The 15988-nt window shown below is 44.0% G+C and overlaps 1 long non-coding RNA gene across 1 annotated transcript; it reads left to right on the top strand.

Moving 5' to 3' along the window:
• The first annotated feature begins 10004 nt into the window (after positions 1-10004).
• On the top strand, positions 10005-15028 carry LOC121061499. Its single transcript, XR_005815128.1, has 3 exons — positions 10005-11227; positions 12312-12507; positions 14643-15028. It is a non-coding gene; the product is annotated as an uncharacterized LOC121061499 (long non-coding RNA).
• The last annotated feature ends 960 nt before the right edge of the window (positions 15029-15988 follow it).

The raw sequence follows: 15988 nt of genomic DNA, 5'->3' as shown, positions 1-15988 counted from the left end.
AGCACAGACTGGCAGAAGAACCCACTGAGAGCAGCCCTGCAGAGAAGGACTTGGGGGCTCTGGTGGACAAAAGCTCGACATGAGCCAGCAGTGTGTGCCTGCAGCCCAGAAGGCCAACTGCGTCCTGGGCTGCACCAACAGAGGGGTGGGCAGCAGGTGGAGGGAGGGGATTGTGCCCCTCTGCTCTGCCCTCGTGAAGCCCCACCTGGAGTGCTGCGTCCAGGGCTGGGGCCCCCAGCACAAGAAGGATGTGGGGCTGTTAGAGCGGGTCCAGAGGAGGGCCACAAGGATGATCAGAGGGCTGCAGCACTTCTCCTGTAAAGAAAGGCAGGAGGAGCTGAGGATGTTCAGCCTGGAGAAGTGAAGGCTCTGGGGAGACCTCAGTGCAGCCTTTCAGTACTTAAAGGGTGCTTATAAAAAAGATGGAGAGCAACTTTTTGCTTGGGCAGGTAATGATAGGACAAGGGGGAATGGTTTTAAGCTAAAAGAGGGGAGATTTAGATTAGATGATAGGAGGAAATTCTTCACTGTGAGGGTGGTGAGGCACTGGCACAGGCTGCCCAGAAAAGTTGTGGATGCCCCATCCCTGGCAGTGCTCAAGGCCAGGCTGGATGGGGCTTTGGGCAAGCTGGGCTGGTGGGACCTGTCCCTGCCCATGGCAGGGCGGGCCGGGACCCAAGCCAAACCATTCTGTGATTCTGTGATTACAGTACAGTGCTTAAACTTTCATTGTCACTAGGTAGTACCACTGCCCGGAGAGATGTCATGTTGCTGCTTGTGCAGCAGGGTTGGCAGTACCTGGGGTCCGTTCTGCAAAGAGAAGATGGGTCTTAAATTAGATAAATTACTTATCCCAGGGGAGAGGATGCACCAGTTCTCCATAACTGTTTGCCCCACATGGACCAAAATTCTATAACTGATCATAAAATCAGGAGGCTGCAGGTTTTACTACTCGACAACTTGATAAGGGATTTATTTTTGTTTTGCTATGGGTTTTGCTTATTTTTTTGTATCAGTTAGCACTGAGCAGTCAGACAAGAATGACTTACTAGACTTGGGGCATATTATGAGCAGGTCTCTGGTAAATGCAGGTAGTTTGAAGGATGGGATATTTAAATGATGCAACCTGGTCCCCTGCAGCAAAAGGGGTTGCGGCTCCATGCGTCTCGCAGCCACCCACAGGCAGGGCAGCAAGAGAGAAACTGTGAGCATGTCAGGTCCTTCTGCAAGCTCTCAGTGCTCTCCACCACAAGCTGTCTGTTAGCATTGGTCTCAGTACAGCGAGGATGAGGTAGGCAAAACTCTGTTTGATTTTGGGTTGTTTCACCTCTGCCTGCAAAAGGGGAGAGAGTCCAAGGGCAGCCAGTGGCTCAGTCTGTAACAGAGCAGGAGGAAACCAGCAGCAGCCTTGCTCCTTGCAATCTGGATGGCTAACCAAAATTACAGAGGAAAATATCAGGATGAAGAAAACAAATGGAGCTGACACATTGTATAAATAGGTCTTCAAATGTCATGTGTGGCTGGAACAAAGACGTTTTGTTCCAAAGCAAGAGACAGCTTCAGATGGCTCAGTAATACACATTGAGAGGTTTGCTTATTTGGAACAGTGCTCTTCTAATGAAAAGGTTAATTGTGTTGCAATGGAAAAGAAAAAAGGCTAAGCAGAGGCCAGGCCTGCACTCCTCACCCTAGCAAAATCTCCCACTGGCTTCAATGGAGATTTTCTATAGCAAACATCGCAGGACTGAACCACAAATGGGTCCATAAATTATACAGTAGGTATATTCAGGGGTCAATAAAAATAGCTAAACAAACCATATATTCTAGCAGCATTAATCCCACTGGGTTTCAGAAGAGCTGCAGCAGCAGCAAGAGAGAGAAGCCCGGTGCTCAGCAGGCTGGCCCCGGGACCTCCCTGCCCGCACACCGAGTGCCTGTCCTCAAGGTGTCGGCACTCACCATTGGCTTTTTCACTCAAACCACTACATTTCAGTCCCTTCCCCCAAAAAAGCTCCCCGACCCATGTGGAAACCTTTCTGCCTTGCAGCTGAATAAGTGGGGACAACTCCTCTGTCCCTGACAGCAATCCCAGTCCTGGCTGCAGGTTTCCTCCTGCTGTCCCAAGCCTTCGGTCTGCTGTCTGCCAAGTGCAGCGCTCTGCCTTCTCGTTCCTCACAGAGAGCATATGGGCACCAGTCCCTAGCCCAGGCCTGCACGCCTTAACCCCGAGTAGCCCTAGGAGGTCTGAAGCCACCAAAATCCACGCCGGAGCTGCTCTTTTGACTGCTATTGAGTTACTCAGGTTTTGCAGGAGTGCAAATAATTGCTTCAAAGCTGTTGCATTTGTTGGCAGTGTTCACATTATACTATAAAACAGGATCTAAGTATAATTCCCCTAATCTCTTTGTTTCTGTTCCTCTTAGTAATTGTGTACTCAACTTGTTTCATGCACCCTGGGGTTTCCAGAGCTTCAAGACCTTTTACTGTGCTCTTACCATGTTGCTAATTCCTATTTCTTTTCTCCCTCTTCATTGCTGCTCTCCCACAGCTTTCTCTTCATTTGCTGTCTCATCACTCCCACATTAATCTCTGGCCCCACAGATGCTGTAAACATGTCCAAATATTCCCTTACTTCAGGTTTTATTTCAGGTTAAAATCATTCCCCTTTGAGATACAACAGGGGCTAACAGGCATTCATTGCTAGAATTTGGTATTATTTTTAATAGAAGTTTTAATCTGAAGCTGAAATATTTCCTTCAAACAAACAAACAAACAAACAAAAATTTAGAGACCAACTTTGGTTAACTATGAGTGACAAAAGACCCAGAAATCATTTTACTGCAGGAGCAGATGGGTCCTTTGTGGGGTGAGAGTGGCTGCAGTCAGGGCAAGGCTGAAAATCTCCAATACCCAGTTTCTGGCTGCGGCTCTCAACTGGGAAAGGAAAGAATAGAACAAAAATGCAGATTCAGAGTCGTATTTTCCCTGGAAAACCCACCCTGCTTCCAACAATTTGCAGTTCAGGAACTTCCTGAGCCAGATGTTGTACTGGTGCCTAACAGCACTCAGCAGGTCTGTCATTCCCCGGAAAGGCACCCAACCCCTTCTGTGAATTTATTCTTTCAGGCAATTTAATTCTGTACAATGCAAGCAAGCTCTTCTCTGCTGGATTTAAACCTTTATTTCATTGATTGCCTGCTCATTCTTGGGTCCTAATGAGTCTCCAGTCCTGCTCCACCTTCATGGCCTCACCAGTCTGAGGAACCCTCCTTTCTCACATTATTCACGTATCCCTTCTCTCTTCCAATCAGACCACGTCCCCCTTGAGAAGATGCTCCCATCAGGATGCTGCATGGAAACAAACCCTGGTTTTCCACAGAAGTGCATTGACTTTTCTGTTTTGTTTTCCATTCTTTTTCCAATAATTCTTTTCAGGTGTTGGATGGGGAAGTCATCAGAAACATGACTTCAGAAATGGCATGTTGCATCCTTCTGGCAATCCCCTTTGTTAGACACTAAACTTTTTGCCAAATGTTAGGTATGGATCTAATGCTAATTTTATCAGTCAATACAAGATATCCTCTGTCAGATGAAATAAGATCTCATATTACTGCTGTGAATGCATGTGTGAAGCAGCTGTGGAGTCAGAAGGTATGGCCCCAAGGCTGTGCCACTGTGTGGTACCAACAGACATCCACTGCACAGAGCTGTCCATGTACAAAGACCCAAAGTGTCCAGGTTTGAGGCAGCCATCTGCTTAGGGACAGATCTTGGGTCTCGTTGTTCACTGTAAAATTACCAAAGGGATCCTGCCTTCTGGGAGCTACAGAGAGGGCTGCCTTGAATCAAAACGGATCATAGACGAAGAGCTGACCCTTCCTGAGAACAGTAATTTCTGGAGGAAGGCACACGGGAGTAGCCCAAGGACAACGGGTGACCAAGGGTGGCTGCAAACAGGGAGTTCAGGGACTGCAAAAATGTGGCACAGGCAATCCCTCCAATCTGTGATGATAAGTGCAAAAGTGTTTCTATCAAAACAGGAAACAAGTGGGTAAATGTAAAAATGTACATAAAAGAGAAAGTTCTTGTGGCTCCTGTATGGACCGGGGGCCTACCGCAATGAAGTAATAAAGATGCCCTAAGGGGCAGGTGTTTGGGAAGAGTGTCCCACAGCGGTATTCTCTGGTGTTTATAAAAGAGATCAAATTCTGTTAATGGTGAATTGTTTCCTATCAGGGATATCTGGTTTCATTTCATCTGCAAGTGGGAACCTCATTTAAAAACTCACAGTAAGTCAACAATAACAAGGCATTTTTGCAAGGAGTATGAAAACCTCCCTTTCTTATTCTGACAACTAGCGGAACAACATTTGGAATAGTTAAAAAGTAACTCCTAAAACTTGGAATCTGTTCCATTAATCTGTTAAGAAAATCTTGGTAATACATTAGGCTGATTTCTTAGTGTTGGTAATATGTGACTATTGTAGGACAATGCACATAAGTCTCAGTAGTAGACTGCAATTTATATTTGACTGTGAGTCCGTACATTACATGTTAGTATGAATCCATGAAGCACCTCTGTGTCCTGATATCTCTTTGGATAGCTGCTCTGGGGAGATGGCTTTATCCCAGCTGATCCCATTAAATGTTTACCTATGTTTTTGGAATAGGTGTGATATTGGCCATGTTTAATGTAAACGAATCCCTCATAGGTTTTCACTACATGACATCAGCGATGCTTGTTTTTGGATAAGGTGAAATAATGAACAGCCTAAAACTGTCTCCACAACCTCATTATCTGAAAGATAAACAGAAACTAGCAGGAGTGCCCAGAATCAAAGGTCACAGTGATGCTATTTTATCTAGGACAAGAAAGTTCTTTCAAAGTTTCATGTATGGGATTAATTTACCCATCTCATGATAAAACATAAATCTCCTTTATCTTCTTTGACGCTGTCTAACTATAGACTCAAAATCACACCATGTGAAGATTTTTGAGCAAATATGGTAAAGCCTCTCTTAAAAACAAAGGTAATCCCTCTGAGTCCGCATGGTCTCAGTCATGTTTATTCATCTCTTCCAGTGTTATAACTCAATAAATACTGCTATGGCTTAGCTAGGACAGCCACTAAATGTATAGTTTTATGGCTGAGTCTGCTCTCTGGCGCTCATTTAATCATGTGTTTTATTGTCAGCTCTTCTCAAACTGTCAAACGTTGTTCCTTATGAAAGAGAGACCTGCTTTCTGTAACACACATCCCCCCTAGTCCCACTTATCATTTGGTACTATTGCCTTTCTTTTCTCTAGGCTGTTGATGACATTTATGGCTGTTTTTTTTCCCAAGAAATAACGTTGTTGGTTTTTTTAAACAGGGCCTCTTTTTCACTTTTTAGTGCTTTGGCTCAATAATTTCTCACACACTAGAAATGGCCCAGCTGATGTGTTGATCTTTATATTCATCCCCATCCAAGAGTCGTAAGCAGCAGTGAAAACACACCGTGTGTGCTGGCTGTGCCTTACTTTGGGAGGCCCCGTGGAAAATCCCGTTCCGGCTCTGCTCAGTGACACCACAGCACAGGCCACGCGTGCTGGTGCTCGGGCCTGGCCTCTGCCACCCCTCCCTGGGAATGGACACCGTGACCAGGGGCAATACAGGCAAGGCAGTGGAAAAACACACGTTTGACCATGGTCTCATTCAGTAGAAATCTACTTTTCATGTGAACATGATAGAAACTACCAGTGGCTTGGCACTGTGCATTGGTGGTGTGTAAATATGTGGTGGCCTCTGCAGCTCCCGTGCCTTACTGACACCATAGGGCTACCTGTGTCCTTAGGCAGCTTTGTCCAAAGAGCAGTGAGAGGATTAGGGGCAGAGATACACTTCAGTAGGTACCAACCTCATTGAGACCTACAGGGACTCACAGAGGTAACAGTTACAAGCAGAATCCAGGCAAATAATCTCCTGCTTGGACTTTTAAACATCTCCACATACATATATTTAAAACCAATAGTAAAGATGGACTATTTTCCTACACTTTTTCAGGCTCAGCATTTTGTTTCTCCACCAGAAAATGCTGACTTAGCAAAATGGAAAGCTTTTGTTGTAACTCACACATCCACCACTTCCTATGGCAACGGATGAGGGGAGCTGCAGCCTACCTCTCCTGCGTCAGACTAAATGGCAAAGCTGAACCAGACCGCTCTGGCGCTGCAGAGACGAAATATCCCCTACCAGGTGTTGAAAGAGATCCTCAGCTGTCCCCTCCTGTCACTTCACCTGTGGCCCACACCCCCTCTTTGCCCTGTGTCCAGCTCCCCAGGCACAAGACTCACAGGCCACAGTTGCCACTGGGTTGTCACTAGTCAGCCCAGGACCCTCTAGCAGTGCCAGAGGAATGGCTCACTGACAATGCCAGATTAGTTTCCAGGTCCAGACAGGTAGTTCAGCCTCCCCTCTGCTCAGCAGACACCTCTAGAGCAAAGCTGTGCTCCACCAAATTAGTATGTTGTCAGATTAGTATCCTCCACAGGCAATGCAGTGTCACAGGAGCAGAGGAGAGCAAGATGCCTGGCCCCTTGTAGGAGCTATCCTGTTTCATCTTCTGATGAAATATTTAAATGCAGAAAGGTTTTGGAAGCTCTTCTGTTAAAGTGTCATTTTTCAGTCCAATACTGGTCTGTAAGTAGGTTATGTCCATCCTGACATGTTCTGTGATCTTGGCACAAGTTCTGTGCCAACTAATGAATGTTAATCAGGGCATGCATATTCACACTTTCTGAGACGAGGTGAAACAAATAACAAAGCAGAAAAAAAGCCAGTCCTTCTCACAGCAAACCATTAATAGAACAATGGTGAAGGAAGATAACAGCTCTCATATAATCCGCTTAAGCAGAGGAATATAATTTGAAAAGAGAGTCCTAACACTGTGTCAAGCTGTACAATTTTAATCTCATTGCCCATGTGCTTTGTAAGCGTACAAGAAGTATGTGGCTGTTCCCCAAAAGCCTGACCCGCCCCAGGCTCCCTGTGCTGCCAAGAACTGCTGAAACCACTCAGCAAGCAGGACTGATAAGAACGCAGTGAGAAAGCAGAAAGGTGTTTGGAGCTGGGAGGCTGGGCTGCAATATCACCATTTCCATCCAACTAAAGAAAACTTGCTTTTTGAAATCTTACAGAGAGCAATAAATGTGTGTTTCCTGACCTCAGCAGGGGTCTGGCTGAGAGGAGCCCATTTCAGTTGCCGAAGCCATGCGCATCACCTCTGTGGAGTTGCCAGCTCCCTCTGCAAGATGGCCTGTAACGTGTACACATAATATCTGGCAATAATAATACAGAGAAAATGAAAAATGCTTCTCATTCATTGCAAACAAATGGGTACAGTGCAATCCTAGGCAAACTTTCCTGAAGCTAGCAGCCTTCTGGATTGAAAAAGAAGTGAGTGAAAAGGGAGCGAAGGGGTTTGGGGGACCCTTGACAGGAAATACATGGGAACTGTTACTTCGAAGAAGGGAGCAGACATCTAGGAAAAGAGAAAGTTTTCACATGCAGCCTTTTCTTTTTGCTCTGGAAGAGCAGAGTTATGCCCATGACCAGCACGGGCACTTGCAATGCCACTTGTGTGCTGCCTGGGCTGCGCTGTGCAAACAGCGGCCAGCAGCATCGTCCTGCTCACAGTGCAGACCCTTGTTGCTCATCTACAAGTTATCCCCAAAGCAATCACTTCTGGCATTTAAAAGCCCAGCGACTCTGCAGGTCTGGGCACCTTCAGAGAAATAAACAGTCTTTCACGTGCTTCTACTCCAGGTTTCTTCCTTTTAGAGTCTTTGTCTATCAGGACCTGTGATACCAGCACTTGAGGTTATTTAGAAGAACAAACCCATGTTCAGTTGAGACTGAAGCAGTATTCCCTGTGGATGTGCTGGCATTGCAGCCAAATGTTCACCTGAACATCATTGCTCTGGCTCAAAGTACCAGAGCCCTGGAACAAGCAGCTGCTGGCAGTGCTCTGAGCTGCCTAGCCACACACAGTTTGAGAAACACAACCTGGCCACCTCTCTGTCCAGGATTTTACCTCATAGTCCTCCTTGTTCCTTTCCGATACAAAATTGGCAGCCACCCAAGAAAAATGTTCAGCAAACCAGTTGGAGAAATGTATGGCATCTATAACACTGCTAGTGTGAAAAAGATAGAGCATGCAATGTAAAAGAGCAAATAAAACAAGAAGTATGGTAGCATCTTTGATTTGGATTATTTCTAGTGTGAAAGCTAAGGAACATTGTTATGTGTGGATAAAATACAGTTCTCCTTTTACTTCTGGCATACATGTATTTATTTATACACATCAAAGAAGTTCGTGAATTGTCTTGACTACAGGACCTCAACACAAACGTAACCAATTTCATAGTCAACATACAAAATGCTAAAATCAATAGCTAACCTGATCTCTTCAAACCAATCGCACACCAATAGATCCATTGTAGCAATTCCATTGTCGATGGTTTAAGAGCTATAAAGGTGCTTTCCTGAAGTTTTACGTGGAATAACAGTTGGTAGCAATGTCACCTGTGTCTAGCCAGGGTGGGAGACCTTTGGCTGGAAGCTGTTTTGCTTTCCCTTATAAAAGCTCTGTTGTGTTTACTTCACTAAAGTTTAACTTGGCTATGATTTCATGACTACTGAATTCACACTGTCCCCGGCCAAGCCATAGAATAGCTAAAGACTCAATAAAGATGAGTGACATCATTAACCCAATACAGTAGCTATTCAGATGTACGCTGTGGTCTCCTTACATAATCACCTAATTTTAGCTACTGAGTGAACAACATACAGTACCACAGTGTATTATGAGCTCTGAATAACTGTCAAATATCCAGATGCTTTTTTCAAGGTTATTTTATTTTCCTGGTTTAAAATTATTTCCTTACGCAAATCTCAAGGTGTTATTTTCCCTTCAGCAAGCCCTCTCTTCAAAATACATTGAAGGCTTCTGCTGCTCCTGATCATCTTGACACATCATTACCTGGCCATCACATATAGCACTCATAATAGCTCATCACACATAATAGCGCTCGTGGCACTCGTGTACAGCACAGGATCTTGAGATCTTATAATAGCTGCAAATAAGAACAGACCTAAGAAAGCAGTAAGGTGATACAAGCCATAATTCTAGCACCAGACACACACATGCTCAAGTAAAACCACCTGGTTTGCTAAAAGTAGCTGTTTCTTGCAGTTTGAGAAAACATTGATGAATATACTTTTTAGCCAGAAACATTTCTGAGCAAGGACTTCTTTTAGCTACATGCTTCAGCTGAAGCTTCTCCAGGCCCTGTTTCCTGACACCAAATCACAGCAGACACAGGCAGGTTTGATGCAATTTGTAGGTTCAAACTCCGGATACAAATTAAATGTGCTGGCTTAAAATCACTAGCTGTAGTGTTGGAATGTCCCTCAGATGGATCCTCTTCTTTTGAAAGAGCAAAAAAGGCAGGGCTCTCATTTTGGGAATCCCACATGTGATTTGCAGGCAGGCACAGTGCCCAACACTACACAACATGTGCCCCATGCAACCAGGCTCTGTAGATTGTGCCACGGACAAAGACAGCCCAATGACCCTATTTGATCGGGCTAGACTTTCTTAAGCTTTTTTTCTGGTATTTTTATGTAAGTATGCTCTAACAATGAAAACCATAGCTTTAAACATCTCATCATTTCTATGATGTCTTTTATCTAAATCACTTAAAGCACTAAATCTCTATGTATTACTCAAAAGTGCCTGTGCCTGCAGAAACATATCGAGAAGAGGTTGGATTTCTTTGCAATTACAGAAAAGATTCAAGACTCTCTACAGTGCTTGAACCAAGGCGCTTTATTAAGTAACATGCAAAACGAGTGATTACATGGAAAAGCCATCTCCTCTTTTATGATCCCCCAAACCCCAGCTCTGCTAATCCCCCCATCACCATGCTGGACATTTGGCTTTCTCTCTCTGCACACTCTCCCTCACTGCTGCCCTGAGCCATTCTCCAGCCGGGAGAGCTGGCAATCAGTCCCAGTCCCTTGTGTAATCAACTAGCTCACCTCGGAGATATGCTCACATCGTGCTGGCGCAGACTCACTTCTTCCACTTTGCAGCGCTACGATCTGCAGACAGAACTCTGGCCCAGATTACTCTATAGTTAAGACAAAACTAGTGTCTTTGTGACAATTTCTGGAAAAACAAACATGCAAAAACCCAAGGCAACATCCTCCGCTGGCTTAAGTGAGTGTAGCTCCTTAGCACTTGTTTCCATTAGCAGAGGTGCTGGCTCCCGAAAGCCGTTTTGCTCTGTGCTGCTGGCATATTTCTGATTGTGTTGTCAGCAGGAGTCAAGCAAACCACGTTAACGTTGGGAGCTGTGTCTGTGCAGCTAGCTACGTATAGCTTTCCACCCCACAAGCATCTGACCTATGTTAACGACATCGCGGCAGCTAAAATTGCAATGCAACAATAAAATTCTCTGTGTGGTAAAAAATGGCTGTAAAATTCCCCGTGAAAAATCCCACTTGATCTATAGATTAAAAACGAAACCAAAGCCCAGCCACTCAGGAATGCTGAGCACCGCAGACGGGAATGCTGATCGTGCTTCGGGACACGGACGGCAGCCTGGGATCCCGCTGCGGTGCTGCCTCTCCTCCCCGGCGCTCACAGAACTGCACAAGAGAAAGAGCCAGGCACGACTCCGCACAGCACCCTGTGGGATCGCAACCTCCACGCTCATTCTTGCAGGCAGAGGGCCCTGCGTGTTAGATTCCAAGCATTTTTAATTAAAAGGGACTGGCTGTTGACAGGAACAGCCAAGGATCAGTATCAACAGGGAGGCTGGGTAGTGGGGAGCCAGTGCAGCACCCTGTGTCCTAAAGAAAGAGGATGTTTTCTCGGCTGTGTGCACAGGACTGAGTGCCAGAGACCACAATGACGCTGGAAAGCACAAGGTGGAATTAAGTGACATGCTGCTCAGGGTACATTTCCAAAGGAGCAATTTCAACAGGAGCTGCCAGTGCAGCATGCCCACCCTCACTGGCATGCAGTTTCTCAAGACAACCAAATGGCTGGTGATGCAGTTACACAGCTCTGCTTGTAATTCAGACAGAAAACCACAGGAGCTGGTTTACAACCATGGGATAAGAGTATTCTCCTCATTCAAAAAGATGTGTTACAGGCTTCCAAGCTACAGAAAGAGCCTGGTAAGGAGCACCAAAGGAATACTGAAATAGCTGAACTATACTCTTGATCTGCCACTAATCTGACTTTGATTAACTCTCCCCATCTTGTATTTGTTTCCTCAATCCTGTAGTAATAATTGTTTTCCCATTTAGATTCTTAGAGTAGATACCATCTCTGATCATCAAGCTGAGAGGCATCTAAAGAGAATTTAAAAATAACTTAAACAGAATAAAAGCCCAGACTTAAACAAGGATTCTTGCAGAGCAGCAAAAACGAAAGGTGGTAAGCAATGCAGGGATACTTGGTAGGATTTGATAATTTTTTTTTCTTCCAAGAAAAACATTTAACAATTTACAGAACTGCTTAAAACACAGTTGTTTGCTAAAACAGAGCAGTATGCAAGACTGTAGGAGAAGTAATTAAAAGAAATAGACAGAATATATACCCTTGCAATACTTATCTCACAGACCTAAAGGTATTTTTTTTAGTGTAAACATGAGTTGAAATCCAGTAAAAATTAACAAAAGTATCCTACAAATGGACATTTTATGGGGTCTTAACCAAAAAGATTATCTCTTCATGAACAGCAAAATCTCTCCCTGCTTTTGGGAATGTGACATCTGTCACATTCATTGTCCTTCTTCTTTCATTGAATTTAATTTCACTGAAAACCTTCTCCCTTTCCTGTACTTAGAGTGTTTGTAAAAAAAGATGCAGGGCAACATCTTCCATGGGCAGACAGTGATAGGACAAGGGGGAATGGTTTTAACCTAAAGGAGAGATTTAGATTACATGTTAGGAGGAAATTCTTCACTCAGAGATGGTGAGGCGCTGGCACAGGTTGCCTGGAGAAGCCTGTGGATGCCCCATCCCTGGCAGTGCTCAAGGCCAGGTTGGATGGGGCTTTGGCAACCTGGGCTGGTGGGAGGTGTCCCTGCCTATGGCAGGGGGTTGGAATTAGACGGTCTTTAAGGTCCCTTCCAAACCAAACCTTTCTGTGATTCTGTGATTCTTCTGTAATCTTTCTTGCATTACAGAATGACGTGTTTATAAAACATTGTGGAAACTTTGAAAGTTGATTCATTGATTTTGTTATGACTACAGGCTGTGATGCATAGGCATCTCAACTAGACACGCATTATCATCAAACAAGAGCCTAGGGAGCCCAACTGCCAGCCCCACTACTTGAGAAGAGGTTTCCAAAATGTGTCATTGCAACAGGATCCTGTAAACTGGAACTTCAGAGCTAAGAATAACTAGAAATGGATGCCTCAGCACTGGGGAAAATCTCACCAAGCCGGTAATTTCTAGCACAACGTCTCTCTTTTTTTTTTCTTTTTTTCATTTTCTTTTTCCATTTTTGTGACTCTCTGGGGAACTCTTGGAACTTTTCTCCATTCTGCAAAGGGTTACTATTGGTGTTCTGGACCCCAGCTGGGGTGATGGAGAGGTCTCTCAGAGTAGAATACTTACCATGGATTCTTCCACTTTGCCCCTTCTCATCGCTCACTCTCATTGAGCCAGCTTCGGTTCCTCTAGTCCTCTATGTTTCACATAAGATACTACCCTAAGCAGGGTAAGTATTCCCCAAGATAACTGCTCATCCACACAATTAATGCAAAGGATCCCTCTTTGTGCCAAGCAGATTTTCAGAGAAGAGCCATCCTGACCATTTTTGTCCTCCTCAGCGGCTGTGAGACACAATGTGCAACAGTCCTGCTCCAGGCCTCACTCAAGCTACTCGCTTGGGAGCAATCCTTTTGGCAAAAGCTCCACATGGAGCTTTATTTGGCTGCCATGTCAGAGGAAATGCAGAAGTGCAAATCGCCATCCACCAGCTCTGGTGAAGCTGAGAGTGCTCCTACCACAGAGGCAAAAATAATCTGCATTTTAAATTATTGTTTTCCAGATGTATAATTTTGCATTTGTCAGGGTGACTCCTTTTGTTATTTCCTGCTTCTCTTTTTTCAGTGGTGTTTGCAGTATTCATCTGCATCATCTGCTAATTTCATTAACATCCTGTTTAATGATCTCAAAGGGTGTACTTTAAAATATTACATAGAACCGGACATAAAGCCCCCATTCCTGCAGCATCCCACCAGCCACGTCCCACTCAGCCCTGTGCCCTGCTATTCAGCATGACCCGTTTCTTACTCATCTTGAAGACTTCATACCGTGTTTGCATGATGTGTCATAATTTTAAAATACTGCTGAATCATTGGTACTTACTTGCTTAGTCAGGGATTGCCACTGGTTTTCCTTTGACTGCTACGTTATGCCTTTAAGGACTGAATGAGATTTCTCTGCGCTTTTACAATAATAGCACAGTTTTGCCCCAGTTCTGTGATGCACTAAGTTATGGGGCACGGCTATGGGAAACTTTATTGTTAAAAATTTGCTGGATAATAAACCAAAATCAGCAAATTACAGCAGTATGTACTACTGTACCAAGCTCGAAACTTCACTTTCTCCCTAAAATGCCATCACAACAAATCCACATTTTTATTAGTCCATAACTCAGCAGCATCATTAAAATACACATCAAGATATATTTATTCTGTGAAGAATCAAGGAGATCTTACTGTAAAAAGTCACAACAACTTAGAGTCATTGTTGATAATATTGCTTGCAGAGGCTATTTTGAAGATGCTGACGTCTTTATTTGGAAGATTCTTGATGTTAGCCTCTGCTTAGTCAGGTAATTTCAAATGGAGAGCCAGTTGCAAGCTACACAACAATTTCATCACAGAGCAGCCCACTTGCTGATGCCACACATGGTAGTGTTAGAAAATCATGTTTGTTTGGTAAAAGATGTCTTTTATTAGAATCACATGCAAATTCCCAAGCTTCCTGAGTTCTGTTGGAGTCTTTTGCTTTCATAACCACTGTGAACTTAGACTTCACTGCACTGAAGAGATGCCACCAAGTAACAAGAGATGCAAACACACCCAACTAGTATAGAAAGGCTGTACTGCTATTTGTGCAGTTTATATGGGCTAAAGAAGTATGCCAATATACAGTGCCAAATATGTATATATATATATATATTACTGGGGAAAGTCTTCATAAAATTAAAATTAAAATTGTTATAGGCACAATTCCTAGCACATTCTCTTCTCACCCACCTGCTGTCTCCCTGGGTACTGACGCTCAAGCTGATGGCTCCAGTCTGAGGGGCAAAGGGAAAGATGGGGTGTTGCAGCCAGTGATTAGCATCCACAGCTGTTTCTCATGAGATGGGTGTTGAAGATGAAGCTTTCTTCCTCACTGTAGAATACCCATAGGATTATTTTTGTACATTTTGCAAGACACACTGACCCTTTGCTCTTCCTTTGTTTCTCTACAGTTCCATGTTATGTCCAGATTTACTATCCATGGCCTGCTTTGTATTTACGACAGTTCATTTTTTCCCCTCTTTGCTATTCCTAACACCAGCCTACCCTGCTCCCAAGGTTGGATTCTCTCAATGACCAGAGATCGATTGCTGGTGAGTTGCTTCTAGCCCCAGTGTTGGTTGGTGCAGTCTCGTGTACACACCTTCAAAGTCTCTGTCATCCCTTGACTGTACTCCTCTAACTGAGGCTGCACTACAGATTCACATCATCAAGGCAAGTAAAGCAGGATGGGATGGATCAGGAATGCAGGTTTCATCAAGCGTGAACACTGCAGAAATCAACAAGAAACAGCAAGAGACTATTTCCAGCCTAGAAACAAATGAGCCCCTAAGGATGCGAGAAACAGGGACACGGGGTGGTCACTGGCATGCACATAATACAAGAGAAGAGCAAATAGTGCCTGACGACAGACTTCCAGAGATGTTCTCTAATAAATTTCTAGTTCCTTAGCATCTGAGTGCTAAGGAAATCTGCAAACTAAGTGTCATCTGCTACCTGCAAGCTACGTGTTTGTGTGCACACCTATGTTCTTAAGCCAAACAATTTATTTGATTCTAGAGGGACTATGAAGTCAGCCACAACACAGTCCCTGTGATCTTGACAAGCATTGGGCTAGAAAAACTAGACAGAAATGATGAATTTCAGTAAAACCTTCTTGAGGCCAATACTTGAGCAGATGGTGAGCAGGAAAGCCGTACAACAAGAAACATTGATGCTTCAATCATGCTTAGAGTTTTGGGAACTCAATGGGCGGGCAACAAAATCATCACAGGCAAGGCAACCATAGATGTCATTGCAGTTTCACAGCTTTTAGCAGGTGGGAATTTTGTAATTCAATCCCAGAGTAAATTAGAGCAGATGGACACCTATAGGTGTATGGTTAGCCCTACTGCTAATTCATAGATTACATAAGATTATAGCAGATCACATTTTTTATTATATTAGAAAAATTAAAGAAAGAGAGAATTCAGTATCCAAACACCTAACTGGGATAGGCTGGAAATATGTTCAGAATGTGGAATATTGAAAAGCTAAGAACAAGGACGTCTTGAGGCCTCCCACATCAAACACTGTAAATGTCAGAAGGATTCCTGCTGGACACAAAGTGACAGAGCCATTAAAGAAATCCTGAAACCAAAGGACATGAAGGGAATCCAGCAATTTCTAGGAAAGACAACTGTTTTTCCAAATATTTCTGAGTAGGCTTGCTAGAAAGCTTATGAACCCTTAAGAAAATTAATGCTGTATAAAACATTTCCTTCCCATGCATATGGGAAGCCTTATGGATCTGCCACTAACCAGCTATTTCAGTGGCTTAGCTGAATGAGGAGAGAATTCATTAATTACATCCCCTGACAACTGGAAGCTGTAAAAAGCTGCAAGCAC

This window comes from Cygnus olor, chromosome Z (assembly GCF_009769625.2).
Source record: "Cygnus olor isolate bCygOlo1 chromosome Z, bCygOlo1.pri.v2, whole genome shotgun sequence".
Classification (NCBI taxonomy): domain Eukaryota; kingdom Metazoa; phylum Chordata; class Aves; order Anseriformes; family Anatidae; genus Cygnus; species Cygnus olor.
Note: the sequence above shows the minus strand (reverse complement) of the source record. Positions and strands in the feature narration are given on the sequence as shown.